General features: G+C 38.9%; 1 protein-coding gene across 1 annotated transcript in view; it reads left to right on the top strand.

Moving 5' to 3' along the window:
- Positions 1-14,012, top strand: part of LOC113219185 — a 491,184-nt gene extending 477,172 nt beyond the window's left edge. Inside the window, exon 5 of the mRNA XM_026444616.1 lies at positions 12,147-14,012. The gene's annotated coding sequence lies outside the window, so the exon portion shown is untranslated. The remainder of the gene's footprint in view (positions 1-12,146) is intronic.

Below are 14,012 nucleotides of genomic sequence, written 5' to 3'. Positions count from 1 at the left end.
TCTTTTCCCTCTTTCACTCTCAAACGAGCTTCCCTTTTCTCAAAGGCGACAATTTTTGAATCTCGTGAGAAATGACTGATACAATATTCCAATCTTCATGTATACAATACTATAGTATACGCTCATCATTTTATCACTTTAGGTAACGAAATCGTTTATCGGTATATTTATTCTCTAAAAGGTTCTCTTTTCCCTCTTTCACTCTCAAACGAGCTTCCCTTTTCTCAAAAACGACAATTTTTGAATCTCGTAAGAAATGACTGATACAATATTCCAATCTTCATGTATACTATAGTATACGCTCTTCAGTATGTCACTTTGTCAGGTAACGAAACCGTTTATTGGTATATTTATTCTCTAAAAATAAGGTCCCCTTTTCTTTTAAACGAGCTTCCCTTTTCTCAAAGACGACAATTTTTGAATTTCGTGAGAAATGACTGATACAATATTCCAATCTTCATATATACAATATTATAATATAAGCTCCTCAGTATATTACTTTAGGTAACGAAACCGTTTATCGGTATATTTATTCTCTAAAAGTAAGGTCCCCTTTTCTTTTAAACGAGCTTCCCTTTTTCCAAAGGCGACAATAGTGTATCGTGAAATTAGTATAGAAACCTTTCCTCCGCTCTCCATCTCCAAAGGAGGGGGAGGATAAGGTAGCCCAGCGGGGCACGGCGTCTGGCGGCCACCGGAGACGTCTCCCATTGTGTCCTGCGCCAGGACTGTTTATGCCTTTAAATGCAAATACACGCAGAGGGGGGCGGGGGGTGGCACAATACGCTCGCTCGCCTTGGGTGGGACAGACGCCACCGCCAAATGTGCCCAATATCGCGGCATCCTCCTCCTCCTACTCCTTCTTCACGAAATGGGATGACCCGATGCTTTTTGGAGAGGAGGGGGCTAAGAACGTGACGAAGAACAATCGCAGACGGATACCAGATGACGAGATCTGGTAATATTTGAGCGCGTAGGAAAGGATTTCCTCCGTGAAATGAATTTAAATATTGAAAGAATCGAAGAAATTTGTCTTTCGGTCGCAGTTTATTTTAGATTGATTTAATCATTCATTTATTCGTGTAATCTTATTTGTAATTATAAATATCGGTAAATGTAAGCATTTTTACAATAATTATTTAAAATATATTTATTATAAAGGATTTCCTCCGTGAAATGAATTTAAATATTAAAAGAATCGAAGAAATTTGTCTTTCGGTCGCGGTTGATTGATTTAATGATTCATTTATTCGTATAATCTTATTTGTAATTATAAATATCGGTAAATGTAAACATTTTTACAATAATTATTTAAAATATATTTATTCTAAAGGATTTCCTTCGTGAAATGAATTTAAATATTAAAAAAATCGAAGAAATTTGTCTTTCGGTTGATTGATTTAATGATTCATTTATTCGTATAATCTTATTTGTAATTATAAATATCGGTAAATGTAAACATTTTTACAATAATTATTTAAAATATATTTATTGTAAAGGATTTCCTCCGTGAAATGAATTTAAATATTAAAAGAATCGAAGAAATTTGTCTTTCGGTCGCGGTTGATTGATTTAATGATTCATTTATTCATGTAATCTTATTTGTAATTATAAATATCGGTAAATGTAAACATTTTTACAATAATTATTTAAAAATATATAATAGGTTGATATTGGAGAATATATAAGTATTTGTTCAAATATTTCAAACGGTGTATTCGAAACGGATCTTAATCTCTGTCGTTAAAAAGAGTGTATTAAAAAAGAGGAAAAGGGGTCGAGGAGGGGACAGAATATCGCGCGTTTCGGTTTGTACGTGGGTCACGTACACGGGTTGTATGTACATCCTGTGGACCTGGAACCTGAACCAGGGATCCAGATGGACACAACGACACTTCTTCTTCTAACGCGGACAATTCCAACCGTGACTGGGACAAGTGTGAAGAAGAAAATTCGTTGGGTTTTTCGACGTGAAAGAAAACATATCCCTCCCAGTGATGTTTCGACCTTTGCTACATTTTCCACGTTTCGAATATTTTTCATGGATAATAACCTCGAGAGGATGCTTCTTCTTTATTCTTTCTCTTTCTATCTCTTGTTCCTTTTTGTCTAATCGCAATTGGAAGAGTCTCTTAGAAGAGTTATCTTCTTTAAAGAATTCCACGTTATTGTATATGTAATTATGCATAATTTAACTCTCGAAAATGTCGCGTGATTTTACTTAGAACGTGATTTGAAAATTTTTTGAGTTTCGAAACAATATTCTTCGATTGTTATATAAAAAAGGATCGTTCATTGAAGAATTTCTGGCTTGCATCCGAACGTGTGAAAGCCAGATATCGGATTAGCAATTTCTCCAAGCGCTGCCGCATTACGTCCCCCGAGTGTACAGCATCATCCCTTGATACCAATCGTTGCTGCCATCCATCACTTCGTACCCTAAACTCGCTTCCACTCGAAACGGGAATCTTCCCTCGGATTTCTCAATATTTCCTTTCTTCCAAAATGATCGGCCAATCTATTCAATTCCGATTTCGAATAAAGGTATTTTGTTTAATCTTGACTCGACTTAAATTTTCTCCAAGTCCAGTAAAATATGCTACTAGATTTTTATAAAAAAGAGTCGAGGGAAATTCCTCCTGACTTTTATTCTCTCATTTCATTCTGGATATTCATATGATCAATATCATTGATGACCAATTGATTTAATTGTGAAAAGAAAGGATTTACAATTTCATCAATTAAATATATAAAATTTTTCATGAAGGAAAACAAATAATTAATAAAATGATAATTGGGATAATTGTTCAAATAATTTCAATGTTATGATTTTTTAATAAAAATAAATTTGAGAATTTATTTAAAAATAAGTGTAAAATAATGTAAACAGTTAATGTTGAAATTATAATAATAATTATTATAACTATATCATGAAATGAAATGTCTATGAAACTGTATATACTTTCCAAAGAGGTAGAAATTAAAGAGAAATGAACATATTAAACAATCTCGTTTTCCAATAAATAACAAGTGAAACGTGCTATAAGATATCCAAAAGAGTTGAAGAATTTTCATTTTTCCATAGAAATACAAGAAATCCTCGTAATACAAATATTCAATATTCATCCTGACTTTTATTCTCTCATTTGTCCATGAAACTGCATATACATACATCTACTATTTTTTTAAAAATAGTTCCAAACTTTCAACATTTTCCATAAGGATAGAAATTAAAGAGAAATTGAAATGAACACATTAAACAATCTCGTTTTCCAATAAATAACAAGTAATACAAATATTCACACTGAACAAACCAAATTAAATTCCCTTTGTATCCAATAAATAACAACTAACTAATAAATAACTAAGACGCTATAAGATATCCAAAAGAGTCGAGGAATATTTTCCACAGAAATACAAGAAATCCTCGTAATACAAATATTCACACTGAACATGTATCAAACCAAATTAAATTCCCTTCATATCCAATAAATAACAACTAACTAATAAATAACTAACAACTAAGACTATAGGATATAAGATATCCAAAAGAATTGAGGGATTCCTCCTGACTTTTACTCTCTCATTTGTCCATGAAAGTGTATGTACTTTCCAAAGGGGTAGAAATTAAAAAGAAATGAATATATTAAACAATCTCATTTTCCAATAAATTTTTCCCCTATCCAATAAATAACAAGTAAAACACGCTATAAGATATTCAAAAGAGTTGAAGGATTTTCATTTTTCCATAGAAATACAAGAAATCCTTGCAATACAAATATTCACACTGAACATGTATCAAACCAAACCAAATTCCCTTCGTATCCAATAAATAACAACTAACTAATAAATAACTAACAACTAAAACTATAGGATATAAGATATTTAACTAAGACTATAAAATATAACTATAAGACTATAAAACTATAACTAAGACTATAAGATATCCAAAAGAGTCGAGGGATATTTTCCAGAGATAGACAGAAATACAAGAAATCCTCGTAATACAAATATTCATACTGAACATGTATGAAACCAAACCAAATTCCCTTCGTATCCAATAAATAACAACTAACTAATAAATAACTAACAACTAAAATTATAGGATATAAGATATTTAATTAAGACTATAACTAAGACTATAAGATATCCAAAAGAGTCGAGGGATATTTTCCACAGAAACACAAGAAATCCTCGTAATACAAATATTCACATTGAACATATATCAAACCAAATTAAATTCTCCTCGTATCCAATAAATAACAACTAAGAAACCGCTACAATATATCCAAAAGAGTCGAAGAATTTACATTTTTCCACGGAAATAGAAGAAATCCTCGAACAAACAATTGCGCCAATTCCTTTTCCTCTCGAATTTGCCAACGGAAAAATATCTACACATACGTACATCTATACATACATGTACGCGTTTTCGAAGCGAGCACCGTCCGGAATCTTAATCGGAATCCGGCCCCACGATCGTTCGAGCAGTTGGCCGCGTGCGTGCGTTAATGCCCGACGTTTTGAACGATGGGCCGCCTCGAAGGGATCTCCAGACGATCGGCCGTGCTAGATGTGTGCGAAACGTTGGCCGCGCGTACGGCATAGCGGAGGCCGCGCCTGTTTCGTTCCGTGGAATCACGCAAACACCCGTCGCGAATACCGAAACGAATGCCTTGCATCGGTGCCACCCCTGCCGAGGAAGGGCGGTAATCCGATCCAGCTTCCGTCCACAGGGGGACGCACGCGAATCCCTCGAAACAAAGGAACGAGGAGAGTTCGAGGTGGCAATTTTTGTATCTGCTCCTTTCTGTACAAGAATATGGTACTGATTTCAAGTTCAATTTGCAACAAACTTGTGTAACGTAAATATTCTTTATGATAAAATTCTTGTCGTTCGATAATTTTATCAATATGTTATAATATATACGTGTTTCTCGTTTTAAAAATTGAAAAATTCAATTACGACGTGTATCTAATCCCGTCTAATCGCGTTGGATCCGCAGGAGAGACTTGTTCCTCGAGAAAGGGAAGCGTCTTACACGGTTAATCGGCGGTGCTTCGCCGCGACTAATCGGACTTTGAGCTCGTAGGTAACATCTGTTACACGCCCTGTGCGAGCCGGATGCAACGGTGTTCGACTTTGAGGCGTCGCGGGGGAAGGGACACTTATTCAAACAACACGCACACGGTTTAAAACTTGGCCGGCCCATCTCTTTGTGTCTCGTTGGAGAGCGACACGCTGTTACGCAGCCTCTACGCGCCGTCTCCATTGCCGGCCACCGACGCGTGCTGAATTCGTAGAAGTAATCGGAGAAACGCTTCCGGTGAACGAGGTGTCTCTTTTTCTTAAGGATGGATCGAAAGTTGGGGGAAATTTGAAAATTATTTTTCTCATCGAATCTCGTGTAAATTTTGGAAGATGAAATATATTTGAAATAAGCTTGAGAATGGACGCCTCGGTTGAAATTCTTCTATATTTCCTTCTCTCTCTCTCTCTTCTTCGTTCCATTAATCATTCACCGCGCGATCCATCGAGATCGAAGCCGCGTGACAAGTTTTAAAGCAATTAGACACCCTTCGAAAATTCCTGGTCGAACAGTCATCCCTTCGTCCCTCCGCTTCTCCCCGATGAATCTCGATAGAGGATCCTCTCGAATCGAGTCTCGATAACAATATCCCTTATACTTGAATTTGGAACGTGACGAATCGGACAACCGGTTCTTCCATTTCGTTAAACGATACGCCGAGAAATCCTTTTAGCATCGATATGCTAAAATTTCTTCTTCTTCTTTTTTTTACTAGCTAATCCGTTTATCTTGGATAAAATTTATCACGTTCGAAATACTAATAATAATAGAGGTTGTGTTAGTGTTACTTTTTCAACAGAACTCTGTTGCGAGAGAAAAATAACAAAATTCTTAGTAATCGTCGAACGATCGAATCGGAGAAGGAATGAAAATAAAACGCGTAGAATCGTAGAATCCCCGTATTATAGGATTATATCGGTCATTCCTCGGCCGAGTTACGACGATACACGATTTCTTGGAGCGATTCCCCCTCCTTTATTGCCACTTTGTCGAGCCCCGTATTCGTATCTCGGATGGTGAGAATGGAAAAGAAAAACGCTTTTCATCTCGTCATCGCGCCATGGTGCAAAAGTGCTTACTCGGCCGCCTTACCTTACCGCTTTTTCTCATTTCGTGAAACGCCGCCACCACGGCTTGGCCGCGGCGCTCTTCCTTCCCCGGAAAGGGAAGAAGGGAAGAAGGAGGACGTGGCCGGTCAATATGAAGCAGTGCGTGCTGATACGGGCATATTTCGTCGTCGAGAGGGTAAAGTCTGCGATGAAATAAGGATCCAATAACGGGGCGAGTGGTGGACGTGGAGCCTCCTTCGGTTAACTATCAGAGAAGGAAACGAAAAACTTGCTCTTCTTTCCTTTCGTGAGGACGATTCCCAATCTGTGTAACAATTTCCACTCTCGAGGAATTAAAAAAGGCTAATAGGAACAGTAATAAGAGAAGATGCGAAAGAATTATCTTTTACTCCGAATTTAATTTCATTTGTGTAAAAAAGTATATATTGGGTTGGCAACTAAGTAAAGTTGATGACGACCTAATCAAAGCAATAATCGATTCGGATCGTCACGGTACAACTCGTGAGATTGCAGAGAAGCTTCATGTATCGCATACATGCATTGAAAACCACTTGAAACAACTTGGCTATGTTCAAAAACTCGATACATGGGTTCCTCGCGAACTGAAAGAAAAGCATTTAACGCGACGCATTAACAGCTGCGATTTGCAGAAGAAACGTAATGAAAATGATCCATTTTTAAAACGAGTGATAACTGGCGATGAAAAATGGGTTGTTTGCAACAATATCAAGCGGAAAAGATGGTGGAGCAGGCCACGTGAACCAGCTCGAACAACATCAAAAGCTGGTATTCGTCGAAAGAAGGTTTTGTTATCAGTTTGGTGGAATTACAAAGGAATCGTCTATTTTGAACTCTTACCACCCAACCGAACGATCAATTCTGTTGTCTACATCGAACAACTAACGAAATTAAACGATGCGGTTGAAGAAAAGCGGCCCGAATTGACAAATCGAAAAGGTGTTGTATTCCATCGTGACGATGCAAGGCCATACGCATCTTTGGTCACTCGGCAAAAATTATTGGAGCTTGGTTGGGATGTTTCGCCACATCCACCATATAGTCCTGATCTTGCACCATCCGATTACTTTTTGTTTCGATCTTTACAAAACTCCTTGAATGGTAAAAATTTCAATAACGATGATGATGTCAAATCGTACCTGATTCAGTTTTTTGCTAATAAAAACCACAAGTTTTATGAACGTGGGATTATGATGCTGCGTGAAAGATGGCAAAAGGTCATTGATCAAAATGGGCAACACATTACAGAATAAAGTTATTTAGTTGCATGAAAAAATTGTCTTTGATTTTCTAAAAAAAATCCGCAATTACTCAGTTGCCAACCTAATAGTAATAATTAAGAGTACTTTATGAATGCGAGTTAAAAGGTGCTTCCCTCTAAAATTCAATTATTTATGACGGTACATTAATTGTTTGTATAAGTTGGTCAATTTTCTTCACTCTATCCATCGATCTTTGTATTCTGGATATATCGTCCCTCTTCCTCCCCTCCCTCCTTTCCAACTCACCGCGAAACGAAATTAAGGTAAACATAAGGGGATGTTTAACCGGTTTCTTCTTTCCTTTTTTCGCCGTGAAACTTGGACGTTTCCGGCGAATCTGGACGCGTTTTAAAATACGTTGTTCGTCCCTGTCCCTTTTTCATCCAACTTGCCCGACTCTTTCTCTCTCTCTCTTCGTCGCTTTTCAACTTCTCTCTCTCCGCGGTCTCTAAATGGATTAAAATAACTAAAGCGGGCAGACTGGCCGATAATTAGAGGGGGTTTCTTTTTTTTTTTTTTTATTAGAACCGTGTCCCCGGTTAAAAGCGTTTCCAGACAGTTATCCACGGCTTTCGAGGAACAAATTTATCCAACTTTTGGAGGACCACCGACAGCGGATTTAAACATTTTCGCCGTCCCCCTCCTCTTCCGTAAACTGCGTGTTTACGGAACCCTTCCCCGCGATTTATTCTCGCAGGAAGTCGATGAGAGATCCTAACCGATTCCGTTATTTCGGCGAATTTAAAAATTACGCTCTCTGAGTAAATTTCTGAAATATTTATTAGAAATTGTATCGTTCTCGAATCAATTGAACGTGTAATTTTTGTTTACGAATTTTTGTTTAAGAAAGGATATTAAATGCGAGGTTTAAAATTATTTAAAATTAGTGACGGAGGATTCTTATTTTTTTTTGGTTCACACGGTTCCCAGATGATCCCACGTACGTTTCGAGACCTCCTCGAAAGGAAGGGCGATCACAGGGCCCTCGAACGAGCAGATAAGATGGGACAAGCGTTCCTCTTGCTGTTCCCTCGAACGTGACGTCTTCTTCGAAACGATGTTGCGTGTACCTTTAACAAGGCCACGCAATCAGACGCCACTCGTCACGACCTTTTTCTTCCGAGCTGAGGTCTCTCAATCTCGTCACCGATATTATACATTCTATTTTCCAAAAGTGGCTCGCCTCCAAATGCTTGTAATCTAATTTTATTATTTTATGTATTGTTGATTGACTATAAAATCACATATAAAATTTCAATCAACTTTAAATTCTATAACATATATATATAGTTTCTTTAAATTATAGAAGAAGAAGAATTTCATCGACGATTCCACAACTTGCTTCAACATTCTCGATTTATTATTATTTAAAGATTGGAAAGATTCTGGAAAAGTATAAAAGAATATATTAAAGATTAACCAATTTCTAAGCTGAAACCCTCTCCTCTTCGAAAGAGGAGAATCAAGAAGGGAAAGGAAGGAGAGAGATGAGACGGGCAGAAATATTATTGGACGAAAACTCATCGCGCAAAATCGATCTTATTTATCGGTCTTGTATATCCTCGAACAGATTTCACAGCTGGTCGCACAAAGGAACAATGGTTAATAAGCGGTTCTCTCCGATCGGCTCAGGAAATTGTCTTTTTCCCCAGCGATGATCCGCCTCGAACGCGAAAATTGATGATGAAGCTTCGAAAAGATCGGTTTCTCTCGTCTACCCTCAAAGATGAGTTCGCACAAATGACATATAAATGATATAAAGCAATTTTCATAATTGTTTCTTAATTAAAGAATTAATCAAAAGAACTCGAAGATAACGAAATCTTCGCAAACATTAGAATAAATGTATAATTCTTTAGGAAACGTGTAATATAATAAAAATTCCAATTTTAATTTTATTCTGAGAAAGCTTAGAAAAGCTTCAATACATATTTATTTTCTTCGTTTCAAACACTTTGTGTATTTTTGCACGAAAAAGAAAAAGATTATTACTTTACCCTTCGGAAAATAATATTATAGCCCCCTAATTCCTCGAGCAGGTGGGGCGAGAAGAGAGCCCCCCGGCTCCTTTTCGAATCCGCTACAATGTATCGCGGCCTTTTTAAATGGAAAAACAACCCCTTGAACACGAGTTGCCCCGGGGATGTCCCCGCGCGCGGGGAGGAAGAGAGAAAAAGGGAAAAAGGTAACGCGAGATCCGCTGACAAATGGCCGGTAATAAGCCCGATTGTTCGGCGCCGGGCCAATTTGAGTGGCAGCCTGGCAATTTCGAGTGCGGCAAGCTCCCACCGGAAAACGTGATCCCGTTCCTTGGCCCGCCATCACACGTCACAATGCAAACACGCCTCGCTCCCCTCGAAAAAAGGGTTGCGTACCCCCTTTTCTCTCTCTCTCTCTCTCTCTCTCTAACTCTTTATCTCGCCGTATGTTCTTCATTCTTTCTTCGAAAGAGGTCAAATATATATTTGCTATTCTTTTCGAACTATTCTAACTGTTTCATTGATCAAGTGATCTTCGAATTCTGGATTTAAATAAAAAATGATCGAGGAAGAGATACGTGTTGCATATCGAATTGATTGGCGAGAGGGGATCCTCCATTTCGAATCTCGCGCCCTCGCATCTCTGTCGATAAAAAAGAGTATCTCTTTATCGGTTATGACGATCGATTCTCGGAAATGGTGTAGGAACAATTGCACGAGGAGGGGAGGATCGGCCGTCGGACGGTTTGGCATTGTTCCAGCGGCTAGTTTACGGCCCATTTGAGGCGGACAATCGGTGGACGGATCGTTTTCGTTTTCTTTGCCCGCCTGCGCGGACACCGATCCGTTCTCGGGCCCTCGACACTTTTAGGCTCACGTGGACCCGTGTCTTTTTCGACTCGATCGGGCTTTTCAATCGGTTGTCGAGGGTTGTTTGGTTAGGAGTTGAGGTTTTTCTTAGGAGCGTTATTTTTTGCAATAGCAGTATTGGAAATTTTACTTGGATCTTTTTATGTTAATTAACGAGAAATGATGTGGTGGAAGATGTCGAAGAGAATTTTGATTCCAAAGGATGGGATAATTGTAACTCTTCGAATCAAAGGAAAGAATCGAAAAAACGAAACTGGAAAATCTGTAAGACGATTAATGGTCTGCAGTTTGTGCACATCGTCCCCTACAACAATTTCAGTTCCATTCAAACGGTCGGCCTCCCCTCTGGACTGTTAGAGATGCTTCTAACGATTGGCCGATTCTAATAACAAGTCAAACAACGTAGTAATATAGCAATACCCTCGATAAATCATTTAAAGTGCGCACATTTATTTAAGCAGCATTTGCCCTGTAATATTCCTAATCGAAAAGAGTAAGATTAAAGAGAGCACGATCTTTGATCTCTTGAAACGTTCGAATTTACGACTTATTTGATATAAATTCGCAGTTTAATTGCCAAGTTTTTCCTTTCAAATTCAGCAATATCTTTTTATCCCTCGAAATCTCCCAAAATAGGCGACTCCTTCTTCTCGAAATCTTCGAAAAAATTTCTTGATTCTAATTCAACGTTCAATTCCTTCTCCCATAATTATAATCATCATCATCATCATCATCATTCACGCTTTTAATTCAGAAATTCCCCGCTAATGGCCGTTGCAACAATGGAAAATACTTTCTCGCGGCGGATCACGAAACCGAGCCGTCACCGTATTAAACGTCTCTTCTTCTCCTTTCCCCTCTCGTGGAAAAAGAGCAGGAAAGGAGGACGGATATATTCGTCGTGTATATGATATATAATGCCGGAGAAGGCGCGTGACTCACGTGCGAAATTTTCGGAGGAAACGGAGGGGGAGGAGGGGGACGTTTCCTGCTGCACGTTTTCTACGTTTTCGGCTCTACGTGTTCGCGCATGAAATAGGGCAGAGAAGGGACCCGGCCGTTCTGTCTGTCGGCCAAGCGTTTTCCCGACTTCTCGAAATCACGAAGCTTCTGAAAAGGGAGAGGAAGTTTTTGTTCGAGGGAGGAGAAGGAATTAGATAAAAGCACTGTTTTGCTATTAATATCGTTGTATATATCGAATATTTCTATGTGTTCTCTAAATTTCTAAAAATAGGAGAGGGAGGAGGATTATGAATTCTATCTCATTGAAATTGCAAATATCGTTTCCATATCGCAAATTCAAATACCAAATCGTAGAATTTCGAATTTGTCCATCAGTCGATGTTTTATACATGTATATGGAACATGTATATTGTTGTAATATCGTTACTTAATTATTATCGTTCGTCCAGTTACGTTTGATTTTTTTGTTTTATTCGACGAATATATCGTTCATCGTATCGCGTTTTGCATCGATAATTGATATTGAAAATCGTTTCGATTTCCTTTCGAAAATATATCCGAGCGAGTGGAATTGGATCCGAACGGAAGAACGGGCAGAAACCATACTTTTCTGTATTTAAATTTTTTTGGCAACGGGTTTTATTCCGTAGAGGAATCTTTCCGTTTTATGTATCTCGACGCGGTAAAAGGAGCGTTTTGAAATTGTCAGAGATCCGCAAAATTTCGATACATCTACCCATTTTCCCTTCCTTTCTCTCTTTCATCAAGATGAAATTGTGCCAAGAACTGCACAGATTCCAGACGAAAAGTCTTCAAATCTTTACGATTTAAGCATAATTTAAAAACGCATAATACGATAATCAAAAGTATAAACAAATATTATTTCTATCCTAGAATTCCAACCGCGACGAAAGCTTCGATAAATTCGATAATAAAGAACGGTGTTGCTCAAGATTTTCGGCCATGTACAACACGAAATGTACATGAAAACGAAACAATACCTTCAATACCCGTGGAAGACTGACACACGCATGGAAGAGAGAAGAAATACCGATGGACCGATCCGAAACGTATCGACGGAGGCGGGCGAACGTGGGTGAAGGGCGCATTAGCATAATTCAGGCTGAAGGGCGGCCGATTCGAGATTCCAGCGTAAGGTGGACGTCGGTCTATGAAGAAGAAGCCGGCCGGCGGCTGAGAGGGCCGCCCGATCCCCCGTCGACGAGGTTTCTCGCGTCGAGATTAGCATCGGCGCCCGGTAAACGCCAGAAAATAAGCCGAGGCGCCCCTCCCGCGCATTGTCGACCGCCCAAAATTTATTCCAATCCTTTGTTCTCGGACGCCCGTTAGTTATCATTAGTACGCGGCACGCCTCGACCGCTTGGCATGCGAGGAGAAGCAGCACCGCGAGAGTCGGTAAAGAGGCGTACGATTTTCTCCGAGTATTTATTAACGCGCCGCGTTGTTGTTGCTCGGCCAGCCCGGTTGTTTGTCGGCTCGTCGTCGAATCTTCGAGTTTCGAGCGAGTTGCGATACAGATATATTGCGTATTATCGATTATTGCTGCTATCCTTAAAGGCGAACAGTCGAATCGCGTAAACTTGAAGCTTAAAACTCGATTGAAAGAGTATGGAAATTTGGAAGAACTTTGGATCGATGTAATGTACGAAAGTAATGACTTCTGGACAACGAACGAAAGATTATTGGGAGTGTCAAATCTTGCCCTTTGAAACGCCTTTTGATTTATCCCGATACGACTTCCGGTTCCCGAGATATCGTCGTGTAAAGAAAAGACTGCCTTTCGATCGTTTACTTTACACGTGTGATTAGACTCTATTAAAATTAGAAAAATTTTGAACCGCCGTAACTTCGAAGATAGTGACTTCCGGTCGATGAATGAGCGATCGTTAGAAGCGCAAGATCTTGCCCTTTGAAACGCCTTTTGATTTATCCCGATACGACTTCCGGTTTCTGAAATATCGTCGCGTAAAGAAAAGGATAATTTTTTTTTAATCGTTCACCTCGGTCCTTAAATCCTATTGAAATTAAAAAAACTTTGAAGCGCTGTAACTTTAAAGATGGTGACTTCCGGTCGACGAGTGAGCGATCGTTAGAAGCGCAAAACCTTCTGCTTTGAAACGCTTTTCGATTTATCCCGATACGACTTCCGGTTCCCGAGATATCATCGCATAAAGAAAAGAGTAATTTTTAATCATTCACCTCGATCCTTAAATCCTATTGAAATTAGAAAAACTTTGAAGCGTCGTAACTTCGAAGATGGTGACTTCCGGTCGACGAGTGAGCGATCGTTAGAAACGCAAGATCTTGCCCTTTAAAACGCCTTTTGACTTATCCCAATACGACTTCCGGTTGCCAAGATATCATCGTGTAAAGAAAAAGGTAATTTTTTAATCGTTTAATATCTTCGTCCTCGTCGCTTACTCGGACCTCTCGCTTACTCGCGCCTCGTCTCACTGACCTATGCCAATCTCTCCAATTTACAGACGCGATTCCAGGAAAAACGTAGTACGCGTTTCTAGGAAAAAATGTAGGTCAGTGGGTCGCGAGCCCATTCATAAATTTCAAGTATTACGAAAAACTTTGAATCCTTGTATCTCGGCAACCGATCGAGATATTTAGATAAAACAAAAAGGAGCTTCGATGGCACGGCTTCCTCCACTTTTTGACATACGTTTTACACATATACGTGATACATTTTCCATGTATCAGTCTAATATTTAAACTGCAAAAAAAAAAAAA

Source organism: Apis mellifera, linkage group LG1 (genome assembly GCF_003254395.2).
Source record: "Apis mellifera strain DH4 linkage group LG1, Amel_HAv3.1, whole genome shotgun sequence".
NCBI classification, from domain to species: Eukaryota; Metazoa; Arthropoda; class Insecta; order Hymenoptera; family Apidae; genus Apis; species Apis mellifera.
The sequence above is the reverse complement of the archived record's forward strand: the minus strand, read 5'-3'. Positions and strand labels throughout refer to the sequence as shown.